At 42.0% G+C, this 22,681-nt stretch overlaps 1 long non-coding RNA gene across 4 annotated transcripts; it reads left to right on the plus strand.

Moving 5' to 3' along the window:
• The first annotated feature begins 2,023 nt into the window (after nucleotides 1–2,023).
• Nucleotides 2,024–20,413, plus strand: LOC138430053 (uncharacterized). Of its 4 annotated transcripts, none has more exons than XR_011252980.1 (4): nucleotides 2,034–2,201; nucleotides 10,958–11,140; nucleotides 13,026–13,257; nucleotides 19,534–20,413. It is a non-coding gene; the product is annotated as an uncharacterized lncRNA (long non-coding RNA). The 4 variants fall into 4 exon arrangements; XR_011252979.1 differs by lacking the exon at nucleotides 19,534–20,413 and adding an exon at nucleotides 14,204–18,107; XR_011252978.1 differs by lacking the exon at nucleotides 19,534–20,413 and having other exon boundaries at nucleotides 2,024–2,201; nucleotides 13,026–13,532.
• Nucleotides 20,414–22,681: the final 2,268 nt, after the last annotated feature.

A 22,681-nucleotide genomic window follows, 5' to 3' on the forward strand; every position in this document is an offset into this window, starting at 1 on the left:
ATATTTGTAAATAACATGACCAATAAGAGATTAGTCTCTAAAATTTACAAACAGCTTATGATGTTTAACAGCATCAAAACAAACAACCCACTCAAAAAATGGGCAGAAGACCTAAACAGACATTTCTTCTAGGAGACAAACAGATGGCTAATAAGCACAAGAAATGATGTTCAACATTGCTAATTACTGGAGAAATGCAAACCCAAACTACAATGTGATATCACCTCACACCAGCCAGAATGGCATCACCGAAAAATCCACAAAAAAATAAATGCTGGCAAGGTGTGGAGAGACTGTCATTGTAAACTGTAAATTTACACTGTAAATTGGTACAGCCACTATGTAGAACAGTATGGAGTTTCCTTAAAAACTAAAAACAGAGCTACTGTATGACCCTGCAATCCCACTCCTGGGCATATATATCCAGAGAAAAACATGATCTGAAAGGATACATGGATCCCAATGTTCACTGCAGCACAGTTTACAATAGCCAAGACCTGGAAGCAACCTAAATGTCCATCAGCAGAGGAATAGATAAAGAAGATGTGGTCCATATATACAATGGAATAGTACTCAAACATTAAAAAGAATGAAATAATGCCACTTGCAACAACATGGATGGACCTAGAGAGTGTCGAACTGAGTGAAGTAAGTCGGAGAAGAAGAAATATCATATGATTTCCCTTATATGTGGAATCTAAAAAGAAATGATACAGTTGAACTTACTTACAAAACAGAAAGAGACTGACAGGCTTAGAGAACAAACTTATGGTTGCCAGGGGAAATGATAGTTAGGGAGTTTGGGATGGACATGTACATACTGATATATTTTAAATGGATAACCAACAAGGACCTACTATGTAGCACATGGAACTCTGCTCAATGTTATGTGGCAGCCTGGAGGAGAGAGGGGTTTGAGGGGAGAATGGATCTACGTGTATGTATGACTGAGTCCCTTCACTGTTCACCGGAAAATTTCACAATGTTGTTAATAGGCTATACTCCAATAAAATAAAAAAAAAGTTAAATAAAATAAAATATTGAAAAAAAGAATGTAACACAGACCAAAGGAGCCTGGTTTAAAGACAGAAACCCACTAGTTTCCACTCCTTGTTCTGTCCCCAAAGACATGTCCACCAAAAGACATGTGCATGAATGTTCATAGCAGCTTTATTCATAATAGTCTAAAGGTGAAAACAACTGAATATCAGACAATAGTAGAATGGATCAATTGTAACCTGTATATATACACATACACACGTATATGTATTCAATGAAATACTACTCAACAATTAAATATATGATTTTTAAAAATATATTTTATTTATTTATTTGATTGCACCAGGTCTTAGTTGTGGCATGTAGTATTTAATTCACAGACAGGGATCAAACCCGGGCCCCCTTGCAATGGATCACAATCTTAGCCACTAGACCACCAAGGAAGTCATTACAGATAGATTAAAAAATATATATATATATGTATATATATATATACACTGCTACACACAGTAACATGATTGAATACCAAAACATGTTGAGAAAAAGAAGCCAGACAAAAACATACCAACTGTATGATTTCCCTGACATAAAATTTTGAAGCAGACAAAACTAAGCTTTGGTGATATAAATTAGAAGAGTGATTAACCTGGCCAAGTCGGAGAAGGGGAAGAAGGGGGGTTATAGAATCAGAAGGGTACAAAGGAGCCTACTGGATGCTGGGATATTCTGGATCTTCATCTGGGTGGTGGTTCCATGAGTGTATACTTATGAAAATCTCACCATCTGCACATGCAGTATTTGTGCAGTTTACTCTGTGTAAGTTATGTCTCAGTTTAAAAAAGAAAAAAGAAACAAAATTAAAAAGAGCTAAACAGGATCTGTATTATCTTGGTGGCTTTTGTAAGACTCTGAAATCACAAGCTCAAGACCGTGACCTTGTGGAAGAGAACATGTGAATCACATGCAGACAGATTTATCCCAGTATACTACTTTCTATTCATTCATCATTAACCAGCACTGAGACCTCTGCACTAGGGGCAGTGTGCTAGCTGCTGGTAATGCAGCTGGGAACAAGACTATTGCGCTCCCACTCTGTGAGAGGAGACAACATTCAGAAAGGAACTATACACAGAATTCTATAATTTTGAAATGTGACACAGACTGTAAGAAGAAAACCATAGAAGAGCTCTTCTATAAGAAAGGTAAGAAGTGAGCCTGATTTTGTTCCATTGGGAAAGTTTCCTAGAGGAAATTACGTATGAACAAAGATGTGAAAGTGGAGTAGAAGTCTGAAGAATGGAGGTGAGGGGAGGGAAGGGGAGAGGGACAGGGAGGACAGAGAAGAGGAGGGGAGGGGAGGAGGGACAAGGGAAAGATGCACAAAGGCCTTGAACTCAGGGATCCAAGATTCTGGGAGAGTTCTAGCATGGCTAAAGCGTAATGAGCTGGGGGGAGAAGACGGAAATTAAGTTTATGGGGAGGGGTAGACTGGGGGCAGGATGTGGAGTGCTTTCCAGGCTAAGATTAGGATTTAGATCAGATGACAAGTATAATTTAAAGACTCAACGAGTTTTAAGGATTTAAAATAAAGTTTGATTTGCACTTTGATCACTGGTTTCTAAGAAGAGCATAAACTAAAAAGAAATAAGAATAGAGTCAAAAGAACCAGGTAAAACTATTGAAATAACCTAGGAAATAAGGGACAACTTGAACTGGAGCAGTGGCAATGGAAGTGGAGAGAGATATCAATAGATGGAAATGAACCAGTTTTTCCAAACTTACTTATCTCATCTTCTGGTCTTCTGGTGACCTTTCTCTCTTCTAAACACACACACACACACACACACACACACACACACATATACACACTCATAGTAGACTCTTAACACACACCCACTAGATCCTGACTGTGATGGTACTGCAATAATGGTGATGAAGACCCAGTACCCAGAACTTAAGAATTCTGATGTATAACTCACCTCAAGAAAAGGAAATCAGGAGTAAATGCTAATGTTTACTCAGCATCACCTATGTGCCAGGCATTGTGCTAGGTACTTTCATATATGTTGGCTTGTATACTGCAATGGATGGAATATTTGTGTTCCCCCCAAATTCATAATCTCCAATGTGATGGTATTAGGTGATGGGGCCTCTGGGAGGTGATTGGGTCATGAAAGTAGAGTTATGAATGGGATTAGTTCCCTTATAAAAGAGACCCTCCACCATGTGAGAGCACAGCAAGAAGATGGCTGTCTATGAACTAGGAAGCAGATTCTCAACCAGCCTACAGGACTGTGCACATGAATTTATGTTGCTTATAAGCCACTCACTCAGTCTAAGATACTTTTGTTATAGCAGCCTGAACAGACTACGGTATAGCCTGAACTGAGTATTATTATTGCTCCTATTTTAATAGGCAAGAAAACTGCAGCGTGAAAAAGTTAAATATCTTATTGTAGTCTCACAACTATTTTAAATGGCAGAGATGATAGGATTTGAGTTCAGAGCTATATGATTCCAAGAACCATGTTATTTCCACTATACTCAGCAGATGATCCTTTTATCAAAAGTGTATGTCATCAGGAAAACTAATCCAAAGAAATTACTCTCTAATGGTGAAATTTTGGACTTTAAAACACCTGGATGAAGACATCAGTCTTCAGAGCCTCTGGGAACATAGCACTTACTATAGGCAACCCCTTCTGGTCTGACTGTGAACGAGTCACAAGCCCAGCTCTCTGCACAAGATCATATGCACCAGTGACATCTGAGAGCAACCACAAAGGGGTGGAGGTGGCCCACAGCCTCCAAAAGCAGTGACAGCAAAGCTGAGTTCAGCTCAACTTTGCATGGGCAGATACAGCCTTGAATAACTCCAAGGTATCTTACATTGAGTTTCACCACAAGTCTGATCTGATTTAGCTCCTGCCTCCAGAAACAACACCAGATTGTGGCAAGGGAAAGAGAAAGTGTGTGAGAGGCTCACCAATCCTGCTGTGATGGTGACTTTGCCCAATCACCAGGAACAAATTTTGGGGGGGGGGCAGCCATGTGATCAGAGAACCTGGGGGAAAGGGCTATAGGACCTTGGGTTTGATCAGAGGAGCAGAGCTGCTGTGAGTGATGCAGAAATAAAGATTTGTTATAAAGATTACACTTTGCACAGCTGTGGGAGCTGGTGGACTCAGTGGCAGGCTGTTGCCTCTGCATCCGGTGGGGAGCTGAAGTCGCTGTGAGTCAGCAGCTTTGATAATCAGGAAGGAATGCAGCACCTAAAGTGGGGCAAGCAACATAAACTGGAAGCGTGGGAAACACTAGAACCAATGAGCATGGGCCAGAAACCATGGTTGTCTCTTATTACCTCCAAATTAGACAACGCAGGGGACCTGCAAAAGCTGGCACGTTCTCCATGGAACTCCAAACACAGCAAGCTTGCAGCTCAGAGAATCTGAAGGAGGAGACTGTGTGGGAGCTGAAGGAACTGCAGGCCCAGGTGCTGCTCCATGCCAATAGGATGAGCCATTAGATCAACATGAGCTAAGGTAGCCTGCCTGGCACCCTACACCAATCTGCAGAGTTGTGGCTACTTCACTTCTGACTTCCCCATCTCAAGAAAATTCCTCTGTGGCCAGCCCTGACCTGGTTCCAAATAGGAAAGAGGATTCTGGGAAATACTATCATTTTAGCTAAGTCAACACAGTTCAAAGCCTCATCAAGGGGAGAGCTCTAGAGACAAGTAATTAGATAAACTAAAGATTTTATGATATGTGTGGAATGGAAAAGTAATTCCTTTGCAAACCAATGGTGCAATCCTGGCCATGTCCTTCCACAAGACACACTTGAAATTCAGACTTCGAATGGGTTAGAATCAATTAAAAAACTATTAATGAATGTTGCTGATGTGCAAGGCACTGTCCTCAGTATCACCATTTACTCTTGTTTTATACATTCATATATGTTTGCCACTTTAAGAAGTATTTCAAATATACCTGAATGTATAAAGAGTGAATGCCCTACATGGTTTGATGCTGCAATAACTATAAAACTGTGTGTATATATTAAAAAAATAATCCCTCATGTTGATTATAAGCATTAAAAGAAGATCATGTATGTGAAGTACTAGCACAGAGCAAATACTCAATGAATGGAAATGGTAGTCATTTTTATCACCTTCATCATCATCCTCATCATCAACATCACTGTTCCTTTTTAGACCCAGAGCCTCTCTGAGTAAGCATGTGACGTTAGCACCACAGACCCACAAATAGTCAAAAATACATGTGAGTGCCCAATCCCTTAATGCATCAGCAGTTTGAAAAAGCTAACTTCCTCCAGGTACTTATTTGTTCATTCAATAAATAGTGAATCTTAACCCTACTGTGCAAGACACATGTAACCCAAACACAATATATCATTCTTAAATGATAAGTGTAAACAGTGCCCACAGGAGTTGAAATTCAGGTCAGCAAATATGTTCTGGGGCTTCATAGAGGGTTTGACAGGAGAGAAATACCACTGTGGTTCACAGTGGTCAAGGTGTCATAGAGCAAGCAGCATCTGGGTTCATTATAACAAATAGGTGGTGTTCACACAATTAGGCAGGAGAGCTTGCTCCTGAAGCTGGGTCCAAGGTGAGCACTGGATTGGAGGCTGAAAAACCCCTGGTACGGTCAGAAGGGAGTAAGGAGAGAAGAGAGGGTTTGTCAGGGAATAAATAGGTCAAGAAGCAGATTGTGCATTGCTTTGAGTGCCATGATCAGAAGTTCAGATTCTGTCTGGTATAGGCAGCAGAGAGTTAGTGAAGCCCATACAGAGAAGGGGCACAACCAAAGCCAAGTTTCAGGAAAACTAGCACAGTGAGTCTATGGACTATACTAAATTGGGAGAGATTGTAGAAAGGAAGGCCAACTGGAAATCTTGGGACAGAAATTCAGGAAGTACAGAGAGATCTGAACTGAGACAACAAGAGTACAAAGAGGAATGAAAGAGTATTCAAAAGAAAGAAGCACTAGTTCATGGTGCCTGCTTGTACATAAGGAGCAAATAGAGATGCTAAGGATGAGCCAAGGTCCCAAGCCTGGGCAGTATGAAGAAAAACAGGAAAGTTGTGGGCAAGGAGTGAAAAAGAGAAAAGAGGCTGTCATCCATGTGGTGATTCAGTGAGCACCACTTAAGACACAGGACCAGGAGGTGAGGCTAGAGGCAAAGGTCTTGGATAAGCTCCCTGTGGGCTCCCTGAGAACAGAGTGGATGAACATGAGAGGAGGACTGACTGAACTCGGGGAGCACCTAAACTCAGGGAGTGACAAGCAGTACCAGAGAAAGAATAGGCAGGAACCTAGCCTCCTAAATCTAAAGAAAGCATCCATTTCCCATTTGCTGATGGGAAATAGCAAAGACCTCCAAATCTCAATAATCCTTCAAGATACAAAGATGCTCATTTCTATGAGAGAAGAATCATTTTGCAGACCTGCCCAGTGGCTGCAGACAAGAGACAATGTAGTCCATCTGAGAGAACAGAAACAGTCCTTCACTCAGAAAAAGGAGAGAGTGTCCACATTCCGGTCAGGATGGCTACAGTCAGGGGCCCTGAGGAATAAGATGGCACGTTCAAAGGGCCGAAAAGTAGTGATGAAGAGACTGTTTATAGAGACGAGGCATTAGGATCAGTCACAGTGGTAACTGTTATCCTCCTCAACCTATAGAGGAGAGGTGTTACCTGGAGTCCAGTGAGGGCTAAAGGAGTGGAAGAGGTGTCCAGTCAGAGTTGGGGCTGTAGGGGAACAGAGCCTCTACTGAACATCTAATGGCCAAGGAGAGAGCAAGAGGCATAAATACCCCCAATCTTTCTCTCCTCCTACCTTCTCATTTCTGACTCCTCATTGGTCAATCTCAATCCAAAGCCACAAGATAAGGAAGGTCTAGTTAATGCAACCTGTAGCATTCAATCTCCCAGAACACAGAGCAGAGCAGAAAAGGGTGGAAGACAGCTCTTGGGGAGAAAATGGAGAAACATTAGAACATTTTTGCCCATTATAGTTGCTTAATTAAATATTATCCTCTGAGCAGAAGTAGAAATAATTACTTTTATCATTAATAATATACATTTGTACATTTTCTGCTTCATAAAATGTTTTCACATAGGTTATCCCTTTTGAGCTACACAGTATCCCTGTGAAGTAGAGAAGACCATGTTCTTCAAGTCTATATAACTCTGAAGCCCAGAGAAATTAGATGATTTATTTAAAGTTACAGTCACAGGGTGAGTGAACTGTGAAGTTCCTATCAGAAATAAAGCCTTCTGATAACACAAGCTGGAATCAAGATTGCCAGGAGAAATATCAATAACCTCAGATATGCAGATGACATCACCCTTCTGGCAGAAAGTGAAGAGGAACTAAAAAGCCTCTTGATGTAAGTGAAACTGGAGAGTGAAAAAATTGGCTTAAAGCTCAATATTCAGAAAACAAAGATCATGGCATCCGGTCTCATCACTTCATGGGAAATAGATGGGGAAACATTGGAAACAGTGTCAGACTTTATTTTGGGGGGGCTCCAAAATCATTGCAGATGGTGATTGCAGCCATGAAATTAAAAGACGCTTACTCCTTGGAAGAAAAGTTATGACCAACCTAGATAGCATATTCAAAAGCAGAGACATTGCTTTGTCAACAAAGGTCCGTCTAGTCAAGGCTATGGTTTCTTCAGTGGTCATGTATGCATGTGAGAGTTGAACTGTGAAGAAGGCTGAGCGCTGAAGAATTGATGCTTTTGAACTGTGGTATTGGAGAAGACTCTTGAGAGTCCCTTGGACTGCAAGGAGATCAAACCAGTCCATTCTGAAGATCAGCCCTGGGATTTCTTTGGAAGGAATGATGCTAAAGCTGAAGCTCCAGTACTTTGGCCACCTCTTGCAAAGAGCTAACTCATTGGAAAAGACTTTGATGCTGGGAGGGATTGGGGGCAGGAGGAGAAGGGGATGACAGAGGATGAGATGGCTGGATGGCATCACTGACTCGATGGACGTGAGTCCGAGTGAACTCCGGGAGTTGGTGATGGACAGGGAGGCCTGGCGTGCTGCGATTCATGGGGTCACAAAAAGTTGGACACGACTAAGTGACTGAACTGAACTGAACTGAATCCTAATCCAGTGGTCCTCCCAAGGTGTGAAATTAGTTTACCTGGGAAGATGTTCCTGCCATGAAAGGCATCAGGACATAGCTGTCCCCAGTGTGGTATGCCTTGTGGCCCTGGCCTGGTTGCGTATCAGGGCCTTCTGGAGTTGTTTTCAATAAGCAAATATTCCTGACACTTCAATTATCCCAATCCAAACAATGAACACACTGTGCAAAAAGCTTCATAAATTTCATTCAGTTGGATGCAACGAGAAAAATATAAGTCAAAGCTTTGTGTGTATTCCCTCAAAAAAGAAAAAAAAAAATGACCTAACAAAACCGAGATTGTTGTAATGGAAATATCTAGGCCAGAAAAAAAATAAAGGCAACACAGACTCTGTGTTTCAGGAAACCTGGCTCTGATTCTTTCAACTCATCACCATGTCTCAGCCAAGAAACATGTCTTCTGTCAAGAACCCTGTGCTTTCCATTTTCCTACAAATTAAAGTAAGGCCTTCTTACATAGGAATGACTCCAAAATTGTGTTTGATAAAGTGTTTTTGTTAACTTTCCTATGTTTGATGTCTTGTCATTTTTATGTATACCCTCTCAAGCAACTCCCTCTACCCACACTGTTATGGAATGGCTTGGGTCCCCTAATAAAGATATGTTGAAGTTCTAATGCCTAGTGCTTCAGAATGTGACCTCATTTAGAAATCAGGTCCATACAGAGTCAATCAAGTTTATAATGAGGTCATTGGAATGGGCCTTAATCCACTATGGCCAGTGTCCTTTTAAAGTGGGAAATTTGGAAACAAAGACAAACACCCAGAGAGAAAATGATATGAAAAGACAGGGAGAAAATGGCTATCCACAAGTCAAGGAATTTCTGAGGCCACCAGAAACTAGGAGAGAGGCTGGGGGCAGAGCCTTCCTTAGTACTATCAGAATGTGTACACACTTTTACACCCAAGATGAAGTCAGGAAAATGGTGGCTATTTTCTTGGCAAAACTCAAGGTTTTATAGAAATATATCCAAAGAAAATGTTAGGAAATTTTGTATAGATTAAATATTGCTTCTCTCTTCCACCTCTGGAGAAGAGTTCTAGTGACATTAGTCACTAGACTAAAGTCTGATATGTTGATACCTAAATTAATTAGGACACTTTTGGTTATAAGTAAGGAAAAAATCCATGGCTTCCCTGGTGGCTCAGTGGTAAAGAATCTGCCTGAAATGCCGGAGACCACCTGCAATGCAGGAAACTCAGGTTTGATACTTGAGTCAGGAAGATCCCCCTGCAGAAAGAAATGACAACCCACTCCAGCATTCTGCTTGGGAAATCCCATTGACAGAGGAACCTGGCAGGGTATAGTCCATAGGGTCACAAGAGTCAGACACTATTTAGTGACTAAAGCACCATCAAGAGAAAATCCATACCAAAGTGGTTTAAACAATAAGGGCAACTTCTTGGCTCTCATACCTGAAAATGCAGCTGTAGTCTGGGCTTTAGGCATGGTTTGACCAAGGCTCTAGACTATGTGATTCTTTCAGTCTTGCCTCTTTTGTATACTGATTCCATCCTCAGGATTGTTTCCTTCATGCTAGCAATATGATTGAAATGGTTTGCAATATAAACCCACTGCTCTCCAGAAGAAGAATGCTTCTACATCGGAGAATCACCAGCAAAAGTACTACATGTATTGCTGATGATACCATCCCTAACCAATTCTAGGGGAAAGCCAAGTGTTGACTGTCTTATGCTATGTGGTCCTGTCATTGGCAAGAGGTCTGGGATTTCCTGAGGCTTAGATCATTATAGCTTAGATCATTATAGCAGAGGTGAATGATCAAACAACCAAGCTGCTCCTGGATGGAATATAAGAAAAGTGGGTACTGAGGAATCACCCACAATGTCCAGCCCAGGACTAAACCTAACCTTTGCACATATCAACTTTAACATAAAACCTTACCATATCAACATTGTGAAAATCTGACTTCTGGAAAAACATGAACTTGTGCTAAAAACCATCTGCTAGAATCTGATATCCATAATATGAAGGTTTCCTTTCATATCTTAGGAGGAATTGTGAGTAGAAGAGGTGAGATTTTATTTGTTTATCAATCACTGTTCTAGTTACTATGGCTACATAAAATTTATCTCAAAATTTAGTGTCTTAAAATAACAATGACTGTTTATTTCCTCTCATGGTTTCTGTGGATTAGAAATTCAGGTCCAGCTTAATTGGGCATATCTGGCTCAAGGTCTTTTCTGTGACTGTGGCTGTAAGACAACTGTGGCTCAGATCATCTCAAAGCCTTCTTTGCTCACCCAAAAGGCACCTGATCTGGAACAACTCCAATAGCTGAGGCTCCTTGGCTATTTCTCTCTGTTCCTCTCTGTTAATGTGATCTCTCCAGAGTGGTAGCTTCAGGGTGAGGCTCCCAAGGTGTGTGTATGTGTAATTATTCACATACAAAGAGAGACAGACAGAGACAGAGTAACAGGCAGACCCATATGACATAGCCTTGGAAGCCAGAAGCTTCACTTCTGCAGCACTGCGTTCATCAAGGCAGTCATAAAACAACCCCCTTCATTTCTGCAGCACTGCATTCATTAAGGCAGTCATAAAGTCCAAGGGAAGGGGAAGTAGACTCCAGCCCTTAATAGCGGATAGCAAGGTTCTTGAAAAGCATATGGGACCAGAAAATTTCTGTGTCTGTGTATGGAAAATACAATCTGCTACAGTCAGAGCATTTGTATACCATCCAGTGTTCCAAGTACATCACAAATATCAACTCATCTAATGAACTGGGTATTCAGGTATTTGTCTTTCTTTTCCAGATGGCAGACACTGTCTGTGCCCCACCCATGTCTCCTTGGTCCTCACTATCTCAGCATCTACCAATTCAACTTCCAGAAGCCAAAGTTTGGCTTGAGAGCTTCTGTTCTCCTCTGGAGTCTGCTGTGTTCCGGCATGCCAGATGAGTTGGGGAATAAATATCCACGAGGAGCAGCCGTCAGCTGGTAACTGGCAGGAGCTGGTGTATAACTGCTCTGTGGCTCCCTTCGTAGCAGGGTGGGGATTTAATTCTGAGGCATGTACCCTGATCCCCGGAGTTCTGCAAGGGGATTAACTCAAGTGGCCCACAGTGGCAGCCTGCTTGATAACACAAACTGAACAACTGTCTTCCTTTCCCTGTTGTCCTCCCACCGCCATATAAGTCTTGCACCTCCCAAATAAACTACTTAGATCTGAAGCTTTCTTTGGGGATCCAAACTTATGGGATCTTTAACTGGCGCAAGATCACTCAGCTAGTAATTTGAACTCAATACAACTTCAGGCTGCTTTGAGAAGCCATTTCTTAGTACTTTAAAATAAGTGACCCTGGAGAAAACGCAGTGTTGGAGAGAATAATGAGCCCTGGGAGAAGAGTCAGCTACTTGACCTTACACATGGGATGCTTCAAGGCTACATCCATCAAATATGGATTGAGCTTCTGCTGTGACTGAGCATTGGGCTAAATCCTAGGGAACCTCACTTCTCTGATTCTGGGATGCACATAAAAATTCCTGGCCAGATTCCCCTGCAAGGCTGTGATGGAAATTGTAGTGAGAGTTTCAGATGAGACTCTTTTTGGTAGCACTTTTTTGGGACTTCAGTATGAACCATTAGGAAAGGGACTAGACCAGTTACATTAGTCAGTTGGGCTACTAAAACAAAATGCCACAATCTGGGTCACTTAAACATCAGAAACTGTTTTTCTCTTAGCGTTTTGAAAGGTGGAAAATCCAGTATCAATGTGCCAGCCAACTCAGTTTCCAGTAAAGGATATCTTCCTGGCTTGTAGGTAGCTGGCTTCTTGCTGTGTCCCTACTATTGGGGATGAAGGAAGCAGAAGGGGAAGAGAAACAGAGATAGAGAGGGAGAAAGAAAGAGGCAGAGACACAAAGAAAAAGAGAGAGGCAGACAGAGACAGAGAGCACCAGCAGTTGTCTGTTCTTTTAAGGACACTAATCCATCAGATCAGGGCCCCTCTCTTATGGCCTCATTTAACCTGAGTTACTTCCTTATAGAGGGCTTCCCAAGAGGCTCAGTGGTAAAGAATCTGCCTGCCAATGCAGGAGACACACGCTTGATCCCTGGGTTGGGAAGACCCCTGGAGAGGGATATAGTAACCCACTCCAGTATTCTTGCTGAAAATCCCATGGACAGAGGAGCCTGGTGGGCTATAGTTCTTGGGTTGCAAACAGCTGGATACGACTTAGCAACTGATCATGCATGCGCGCGCGCGCGCGCGCACACACACACACACACACACACACACACACACACACACACACACTTCGTCTATCTCCAAACATACTCACATTAGGGTTTAGGGCTTCAGCATATAAATTTTGTAGAGACATAATTCAGTTCATAGAAATGAAATTTTGGTACAGGTTACTAGAGGAGTGGACACCTTTTAAAGCAGTTTTGTTTAGTTAGCACTTATTATTCAAGCAAGTTGAAAGAGCAGGTGCTTTTGACTTCAAAGGATAGTTTTAAAATACAAGGGGTATACATATTTTGTGATCAGATGACCCAGGTCTCCATCTCAAGGATGCCCTTTCAGAGGCCTCCCAGGACCGTTCATCCTGCCCCATTTGCAGGACAGTGCAGTCTCTAAGTGCCTTCATTAAATCATCCCCCATCTTTTCTTTGAGCCCAGTGTTTTCATGGGAGCATGCTGTCTGGTTTTCTGGACTTCTGAGTGGTATCTGTGTGATGAACATGATCTAGATTAGCATGCTGCTTTGGCCAAATAGCTGGATTTCACAGGAGGTAATTCAATCCGCACAATCTTGGGCTTTAAACAAGAAACTGCAAATGATGAATCTAATTGTCCTCCCTTTTCTCTCTTCACAGGCTAATCAACAATAATTGACTTTACACTGACTGACTATTTTTTAGGTCTTAGGCATTGTGCATAAGTTCTGCCTGGGACTCTGCCTTCCAGCAGCTAACAGAAATTAGAAGAAAAGCACTAAGAAAGCAGGGTGACCAGGCCATTGGAGCAGACCTGTGGAAGCTCAGCCTATCTTCACTTGGCTTCACCTGGGAGAGACCCTTTATCATATTCTGTCAACTTCTCACTCAGGTGTTTGTATTGCACTTGTTTTCTGCCTGAGGTTTTTTCTCTGGCACCCCTGGGGGCGACCGTCAGTCAACAGCGGGTGAGAGTGGGTGGATCAATGCCCAGGCTCCCACACTCCAGGGGAGGGTGCCGAGGCAGACAACAGTTTCTGGAGATCCTCAGAAGTAGCATACTCCAGTGGCAATCCACATTTTCCTTCTCTCCCTCTGTCTCATCTTCTGCATTGTGTCACCTGTGGTTTTAGGATTCATTTCCCAAACAAACTCCCTGCACCCAAACCTTTGTCTAACCACCTTCTTTGGGGGAACTCAAACTAAGATAGTCATTTATTATGGCCAACAAATATCCAGCACATGGGCCACATTTCCACTCCAGAGTTCTTGACAGACATGCATATCAACCATGGCTTCTTCCCATTGGATCTGGAAAATGTCTTAGATTTCTTCTCTGAGCAGCCACTGGGAAGTTACCAGTACTGGAATGTGGGATGAAATCCACTTCCCATCCTGGACATAAAGAATATATAATGAAAAAAGCAGTAGTCAATAAATGCTTTAGGAGTTTAGATGCAAGAAAGGTAGATTTTGGTGGGCTGGAGGTGGGAGAAAGTATTCACAGAAGTAAGACTTGTACTGGGCCCGGAAGGACTGTCACCATCTTGGTAGAGCTTCCTGGATAGTGAGTAACAGCGCAGAGAGGGGAATATGCCAGGGATGTTGCATTTACATTGACTCTGGAAGGTAGATTATGTTGAAGGATCTCAAGGATTTTTTTTTCCTTGTGACAAAACAAGTGTAGGTTTTAATTTCTTGACCTAATTCTGGTGATTCTGACCTTCACCTAGCTTCATCCATTCATCACCCTGTATCAACTTTGAAGCTGCTCTCTCCACAGTTTTGAACTCTGAATGCTGTTTTTCATTTTTTCCTCCCTGTGCTCTCCTTCACAGCTCTCATCTCCTATCTACACCTACAACAATGGACACAAACCATGAAGATGGTTCAGTAATTTCTGTTATCCCTCATGTCAGTTACCAGATGGACATTTTCAACTGACTGTCTCAACACCATCTCAAAGTCAACACGCCCAAAGTCAAATTCATCTTTACCAACAAAACAAGCTGGTGTTCAGCTTCCCTGGTTTTCTGAAGGACACCACCATTCCACCATCAACCCCACTTGAAAAAGCCTGGAAAGGAGGAAAGGAAACTAATCCAAACAGGATGGCAGGCACCACACTGGGTATTTTCTTTCACACCTTGCCTCATTTAATCCTCACGATAGGCAAGGAGGTTCAGTTTAGTTCAGTTCAGTCACTCAGTCATGGCCGACTCTTGCAATCCCATGGACTGCAGCATGCCAGGCCTCCCTGTCCATCACCATCTCCCAGAGTTTACTCAAACTCATGTCCATTGAGTCAGTGATGACATCCAACCATATCATCCTCTGTCATTCCCTTTCCCTCCCGCTTTCAATCTTTCCCGGCATCAGGTTCTTTTCAAATGAGTCAGTTCTTCGCATCAGGTGGCCAGAGTATTGGACTTTCAGCTTCAGCATCAATCCTTCCAATGAGTATTCAGGACTGATTTCCTTTAGATGGACTGGTTGGATCTCCTTGCAGTCCAAGGGACCCTCAAGAGTCTTCCCCAACACCACGGTTCAAAAGCATCAATTCTCTGGTGGTCAGCTTTCTTTACAGTCCAAATCTCACATCCGTACATGACTACTGGAAAACCCATAGCTTTGACTAGATGGACCTTTGTTGGCAAAGCAACGTCTCTGCTTTTGAATATGCTGTCTAGGTTGGTCATAACTTTTCTTCCAAGGAGTAAGCGTCTTTTAATTTCATGGCTGCAGTCAGCATCTTCAGTGATTTTGATTTTGGAGCCCCCCAAAATTAAGTCTGTCACTGTTTCCACTGTTTCCCCATATATTTCCCATGAAGTGATGGGCCCAGATGCCACGAGCTTAGTTTTCTGAATGTTGAGCTTTAAGCCAACTTTTTCACTCTCCACTTACACTTTTATCAAGAGGCTTTTTAGTTCCTCTTCACTTTCTGCCAGAAGGGTGGTGTCATCTGCATATCTGAGGTTATTGATATTTCTCCCGGCAATCTTGATTCCAGCTTGTGCTTCTTCCAGCCCAGTGTTTCTCATGATGTACTCTGCATAGAAGTTAAATAAGCAGGACGACAATATACAGCCTTGATGTACTCCTTTTCCTATTTGGAAACAGTCTGTTGTTCCATGTCTAATTCTAACTGTTGCTTCCTGACCTGCATATAGGTTTCTCAAGAGGCAGGTCAGGTGGCCGGTATTCCCATCTCTTTCAGAATTTTCCACAGTTTATTGTGATCCACACAGTCAAAGGCTTTGGCATAGTCAATAAAGCAGAAATAGATGTTTTTCTGGAACTCTCTTGCTTTTTCAATGATCCAGCAGATGTTGGCAATTTGATCTCTGGTTCCTCTCCCTTTTCTAAAACCAGCTTGAATATCTGGAAGTTCACGGTTCATGTATTGCTGAAGCCTGGCTTGGAGAATTTTGAGCATTACTTTACTAGCGTGTGAGATGAGTGCAATTGTGCAGTAGTTTGAGCATTCTTTGGCATTGTCTTTCTTTGGGATTGGAATGAAGATTGACCTTTTCCTGTCCCGTGGCCACTGCTGAATCTTCCAAATTTGCTGACATATTGAGTGCAGCACTTTAAAAGCATCATCTTTTAGGATTTGAAATAGCTCCACTGGAATTCCATCACCTCCACTAGCTTTGTTGATAGTGATGCTTCCTAAGGCCCACTTGATTTCACACTCCACGATGTCTGGCTCTAGGTGAGTGATCACACCATCATGATTACCTGGGTCATTAATATCTTTTTTGTATAGTTCTTCTGTGTATTCTTGCCACCTCTTCTTAATATCTTTTGCTTCTGTTAGGTCCATACCATTTCTGTCCTTTATCGTGCCCATCTTTGCGTGAAATGTTCCATTGGTAAATAACAGGGAAGGAACACAACTCTATCCATCAACAGAAAACTGGATTAAAGATTTACTGAGCATGGCTCCACCCACCAGGAACCATCAGGCTCCACCCACCCAGTTTCCCCCTCAGTCTATCCCATCAGGAAGCTTCTATAAGCCTCTTATCCTTCTCCATCAGAGGCAGATAGACTGAAAACCACAAACACAGAAAACTAACCAATCTGATCACATGGACCACATGTGATAACATGCCATGTAGGCCTACCCAAGATGGGCGGGTCATGGTGGAGAGATCTGACAAAACGTGGTCCACTGGAGAAAGGAATGGCAAACCGCTTCAGTGTTCTTGCCTTGAGAACCCCATGAACCCCATGAATAGGCAAAACGATAGGACACTGAAAGATGAACTCCCTAGGTTGGTAGGTGCCCAATATGCTACTGGAGAAGAGTGGAGAAATAACACAAGGAAGAATGAAGAGATGGAGCCAAAGCAAAAACAACAACCAGCTGTGGATGGGACTGGTGATGGAAGTAAAGCCCGATGCTGTAAAGGGCAATATTGCATAGGAACCTGGAATGTTAGGTCCATGAATCAAAGCAAATTGGAAGTGGTCAAACAAGAGGTGGTGAGAGTGAACATTGACATTTTAGGAATCAGTGAACTAAAATGAACTGGAATGGGGGAATTTAACTCAGATGACCATTATATCTACTACTGTGGGGAAGAATCCCTTCGAAGAAATGGAGAAGCCACCATAGCCAACAAAAGAGTCTGAAATGCAGTACTTGGATGCAATCTCAAAAACGACAGAATTATCTCTGTTCATTTCCAAGGCAAACCATTCAATATCACAGTAATTCAAGACTATGCCCCGACCAGTAATGCTGAAGAAGCTGAAGTTGAATGGTTCTATGAAGACCAACAAGACCTTCTAGAGCTAACACCCAAAAAAGATGTCCTTTTCATTACAGGGGACTGGAATGCAAAAGTAGGAAGTCAAGAAACACCTGGAGTAACAGGCAAATTTGGCCTTGAAGTACAGAATGAAGCAGGGCAAAGACTAATAGAGTTTTGCCAAGAGAACACACTCGTTATTACAAACACCCTCTTCCAAAAACACAAGACAAGACTTTACACGTGGACATCACCAGATGGTCAACACCGAAATCAGATTAATTATATTCTTTGCAGCCAAAGATGAAGCTCTATACAGTCAGCAAAAACAAGACCGGGAGCTGACTGTAGCTCAGATCATGAACTCCCTATTGCCAAATTCAGACTGAAATTGAAGAAAGTAGGGAAAACCAGTAGACCATTCAGGTATGACCTAAATCAAATTCCTTACGATTATACAGTGGCAGTGAGAAATAGATTCAAGGGATTAGATCTGATAGACAGAGTGCCTGAAGAACTATGGACGGAGGTTCTTGACATTGTACAGGAGGCAGGGATCAAGACCATCCCCAAGAAAAAGAAAGGCAAAAAGGTAAAATGGTTGTCTGAGGAGGCCTTACAAATAGCTGTAAAATGAAGAGAAGTAAAAGGCAAAGGAGAAAAGGAAAGATATACCTATTTGAATGCAGAGTTCCAAAGAAGAGCAAGGACAGATAAGAAAACCTTCCTCAGTGATCAATGCAAAGAAACAGAGGAAAACAATAGAATGGGAAAGCCTAGAGATCTCTTCAAGAAAATCAGAGATATCAAGGAAACATTTCATGCAAAGATGGGCACAATAAAGGACAGGCAAGGAGGTAGGCAATACTATCTCCATTTTTAAATGAGGAAAGAAAGAAAGGCTTAGAGGAGTTAAAGAATTTGCCTGAAATAGAAAGTAGAACTAAAAGTAAACAAAAAAAATTTTAAACAAAAAAAATATAGAACTGGGATTCACTCAGGTCTGTTTGACTCCAAAGTTTGTCCTCTCTCCATCCTTTACTGATCTTTTATTTTCCCTGATATATCTCTCGCATCTGTCTGTTCCCCACCACCACTACTGCTTCTATTTAATATCACACTCAGTGGAGGGCCTCTCTAACAGGTCATCCAGCTTATACCAGACAAGGGGGAGGTACCTACACAGCAGTAGGTACTGGCCGTGAGGAGCTGACATTCAACCTGTACAAGGGCCCCAAAGAATTTACAGTTCAGCAGAGATAATAGGAAAGAGGTGGTGGGAGAAAAGTGAGAGGAAAGGGTAGGAGGTAGAGAGAGAGGAGGAGAGCAATTGGGGGTGGGCTGCGGACAGAATCTGCCAGTCTCATGGTTTTCCATGGAAACCTTCTGTTGGCTCCACCCACTCTGTTTCTGGGTGCTGTCCCTCACCCCTCCCTGCTGTATCCAAGCAGGTACAATGTGAGCAATCACGATTGTAGATTGTGACCCTTCTTCCCCTGACACTGTTCTAAATGTAAAACCAAGCATCCTAAAGAAGTTCTGGGAGTGAGTGTTTATAGATGTTGGTTGTATATCTTTTCAATACTACTAGCTAACATTGTTGAGCTTTTACTAATGGGCTAGACTCTGTATTAAGCACTTTCTCGGCTTTACACTATTTAATCCTCATAAGAATCACAATGTACTTTGCAGAGAAACAAGTTTGGCTCACAGAAATATACCAGAGGTCGAAGTATTGAGGTGGGTGGAGCCAAAACCGAGTCTGACATTTCTGGAGGTCCCTACACTTCACTACTATATTAAACTGCCAACCTAGTATAACCTTTAAAAAAACAATGTTTCTTGTTAAAAAGTAACAGTCATACTGTCTGTTTGTGTGGTCACTGTAAACTATGAACAAAAGAGAAGAAAACGAAAAATCCTATTATACCACCATCCAGAGACAACTACTGTTAACAGGTTAGCAAACAGTCTCCCACAGTTCTCTATGCCTATGCATACTATCTTTCTTCAGTAAAAAGAGGATTGTACAGTGCTTTTGTTTTTTAGCCATTAAGTCATGTCCGACTATTTTGCACATGGACAGTAGCTCACCAGGCTCCTCCGTCCATGAGATTTCCCAGGCAAGAATACTGGAGTGAGTTGCCATTTCCTCCTCCAGGGGATATTCCCAAGTCAGGGATGGAACTCGTCTCCTGCGTTGGCAGGCAGATTGTTTACCACTGAGCCACCAGGGAAGCCCATTACAGTTGCATAAATTTTATTCATGATACAATATAGCACACATTTCTTCTATGCCACAGGGGGGTATGTACGGCTATTTTATTGCTTTGAACAGTTGCACCATAACTTATCTAATTAGTTCTTTATTGTTGGGCATTTAGTGTTTTGTTTTTGTTTTTCAGCTATTCATTCTTATAAATAATTGTATGATGGACACATGTGTGGTTGAAGCTTTCCAACCAGGCTCCTCTCATTGTCCTCCAAATCCTTTGCTACATGGCAGTTGGAGGGATCACAGCCTTGTCATATGATTCTTCATCTGCTTGAAGTGCTCCTTCAAGCATGCTGTCTCTCAGGTCTCAGCCAAAATGCACCTTCATCCAGGAAGCTTTCCTAGACTGCCCAGGCTGGATCGGGCCTCTTGGTTGTTTGTTGACACAGTCCCTACACAGTTCTGCCATTATATTTAACATAGTTATGGTTAATTGTTATGTAATTTTTTGTCTCACAGTGATCTTCCCTTTTAGATTATTAGTTTCACGAAAGTTGTGTTGTGACTCCATTTTCCTCTATGCTATCTCCAGAGCCTAGTAAGGACATATAGTAGGCAGTTAATAAATATTTTTTGAGTAAGTGAACTGAATGAATCTTTGTGGACATCCTCGACTGTTTACTTAAGTAAAGCTAAAGCATGGATCAAAGAGCATACACATTCTTAAGATTTTTCATATATTGCTCAATTGTTCTCTAGAAAAGTAGTAAAAATTCTCATTTCTATCACTAGTGTGTAGAAGGCAGTTCTCCCTTTTGTTTGTCTTCAGTCAAATGATAGCTTATTTTTAAAAAGCCTGTTTGTTAAATGATTGGCCAAATTGCATCAATCGGTATTATAGCTCCCCCCCAAAATCAAGTTGTGTATAGACAGGACAGTAAATTTCTATTTTAGAAATGTACCCTGAATCCACAGAGCAGATCTTTTGGCTTTTGTATTTATTATTACTGTATAATATAAGTCCCACTCTCAGAATCTAGGTTTCCTAATTATTAAAATGATGACTATCATTTGCTGGGAATCTGCTGTATCAATACACCATGCTCATACTTTCCCTGCATTGTCTCATGTAATCCATGCACAGCCCTAATGAGATAAACATGATTGCTCTCAATCATAGGCGAGTGATTGAGGCACAGAAAGATTAGGTGACTTGCCCAAGGTCACAAAGCTATCCAGTGATGGAGCTGATATTTGAATGCATAGTCTTGATTCTAGAGCCTGAGATCTTAACTAAATATCACATAACTTCCAGTTTCAACAAACAGTCCTGCCTTTCCAGATCTCACTTTCAAACTAAACTGAGTGAGAAAAGAAGTCTTGAATCCAACACTATTTCAAAATCATTCTTCTAGGGACAGATAATTTAACTACCTACTACCTACCATATGGCTTATATTAACTCATTTTCAGTATTTTTATGTCAGTGTTACTTTATTGCCATTTTACAGATGACAAACTGAGGCTTGTATAACTTGCCCACACAGCTAGGAAGTGGCAGAACCAAAGTGTCTGAATCCACAACCTATAATCACTCTCTACTTCCCTAGCTGACTCTTGATTTATTCATGTGTTGCTTATTCATCTAGCAGTTTTTTTAGCTAAGACCTTTATGGAACAAACTCATCTGCTAGAAAACATACTTGACTGGGAGATAGAGGATATTAGTTCTAATGTTGCCAGTAACTAATTTTGTGATCTTGGGCACAGAGAAATTATAAACTCTAGTGTCCTTTCCAACTCTATGCACTGGGAGGTGGAAAAAGAACAAACTTTGATAATATCAGGAAGATCTGTTTTCAAAATATGACTTTGCCATGTTCTGGCTTATGAATCTTGCTTAGGACAGTTAAACTTTCTGAACTCTAATTTTCTCATCATTGACATTGGGATAATACCTTCCTTGCTCTATGACTATGAGAAGGAGACCGGACACGTCAGACAATTCCTGGCATGTAAGTGGCACCAATAAAGAGAGTGACGCAGGTGCTGGCACTCGCAGGTATACTGGTGATATGACGGTGACTTCCTGCATTGCCTGTGTAAGCCTCAGTCTCACTGTAGGACTCTATACACACATTCATATCCGAGTAACACCTAAAACCTGCTTATACCCTTGAATTTTCCTGTGACTATGATAGAAGAATCTCAATTTATCTGAAGGTGACCTTCACTTGCATGGAAATTCAGAAAATGTACAGTCAAAGTTGCATAACTGTGAGGCTGGCCTACAAAGGAAGCAGCTCTTCTCTTTCTTCTTCAAATATATATATATATATATATATATATATATATATTTTTTTTTTTTTTTTTTTTTTCAGCAACTTGAGGCATTCCCCTCGTGGGCGTGTGATCTCCCCAACAGTAGCAATAGCTCAGGCAGCCACAACCACAGCCCGCAGCCACCGCTGCAAGTGAGCACACAGAGCACCTGGCCTACCACAGGCCCAGAGCCAAGCAGTTCCACCTGGTGGCTGCCTGAGAAAAGGCTGGCCCAGCTCAAAAGGCCTAGAGGCTTGCCCAGAGCAGTGAATGCACAGGAGCTGGTTGCCCCTCCCTGGGGCAAAATGGGCCATGGGAGAACCTCGGGTCAAATTCTGACAGCTCAGGACCCCAAAGACACGGGCAGAGCCAAGGCACTCACATTCCCTGAGCAAAACGCGCCCTTGTCTGTGGTCCAGGTAGGAAATAATGTTACCATGTCAGTGCAGGTCATGTTATTGGGACAGCAGACCATCTCAGAAACAGAACAGGAGCTGCAGAAATGGGCCTCCTTCTGCCTGATGGCCCTCAGCCCTAATCACTTGTCAATAACAGTGGGAGAGAAAAATGGACAAATGATGTAGGCAAGTATGATAGCTAATTCTTATGTCAAACTCACTATACTCATCATACGTTAGGTGTGTCTAAGCACTTGGGTGCGTGTGGGCTAAGTCACTTCAGTCATGTCTGACTTTGGACATGTAGTTGCCAGGCTCCTCTGTCCATGGGGTCCTCCAGGGAAGAATACTAGAGTAGGTTGCCATGCCCCTCTCCAGAGGTCTAAGCACTTACCAATCTCCAAAACCCCAAAGGGTAGATAGTCTCATTTTCCCAATTCACAAATGAGGAATGGAGGGAAATAACTTATCTAGGGTCACACAGCAGATAAACAGCAAAGATAGGGTCTGAATTCACAAAGCACTCTTGGCTTCCAACACTAGCTCAAACCATTGTTTCACAACAGAAAAATTACAAAGGACTGATCAACATATGGAAAGATGCTTAACCTCACCAGA

Source organism: Ovis canadensis, chromosome 25 (assembly GCF_042477335.2).
Source record: "Ovis canadensis isolate MfBH-ARS-UI-01 breed Bighorn chromosome 25, ARS-UI_OviCan_v2, whole genome shotgun sequence".
NCBI lineage: Eukaryota > Metazoa > Chordata > Mammalia > Artiodactyla > Bovidae > Ovis > Ovis canadensis.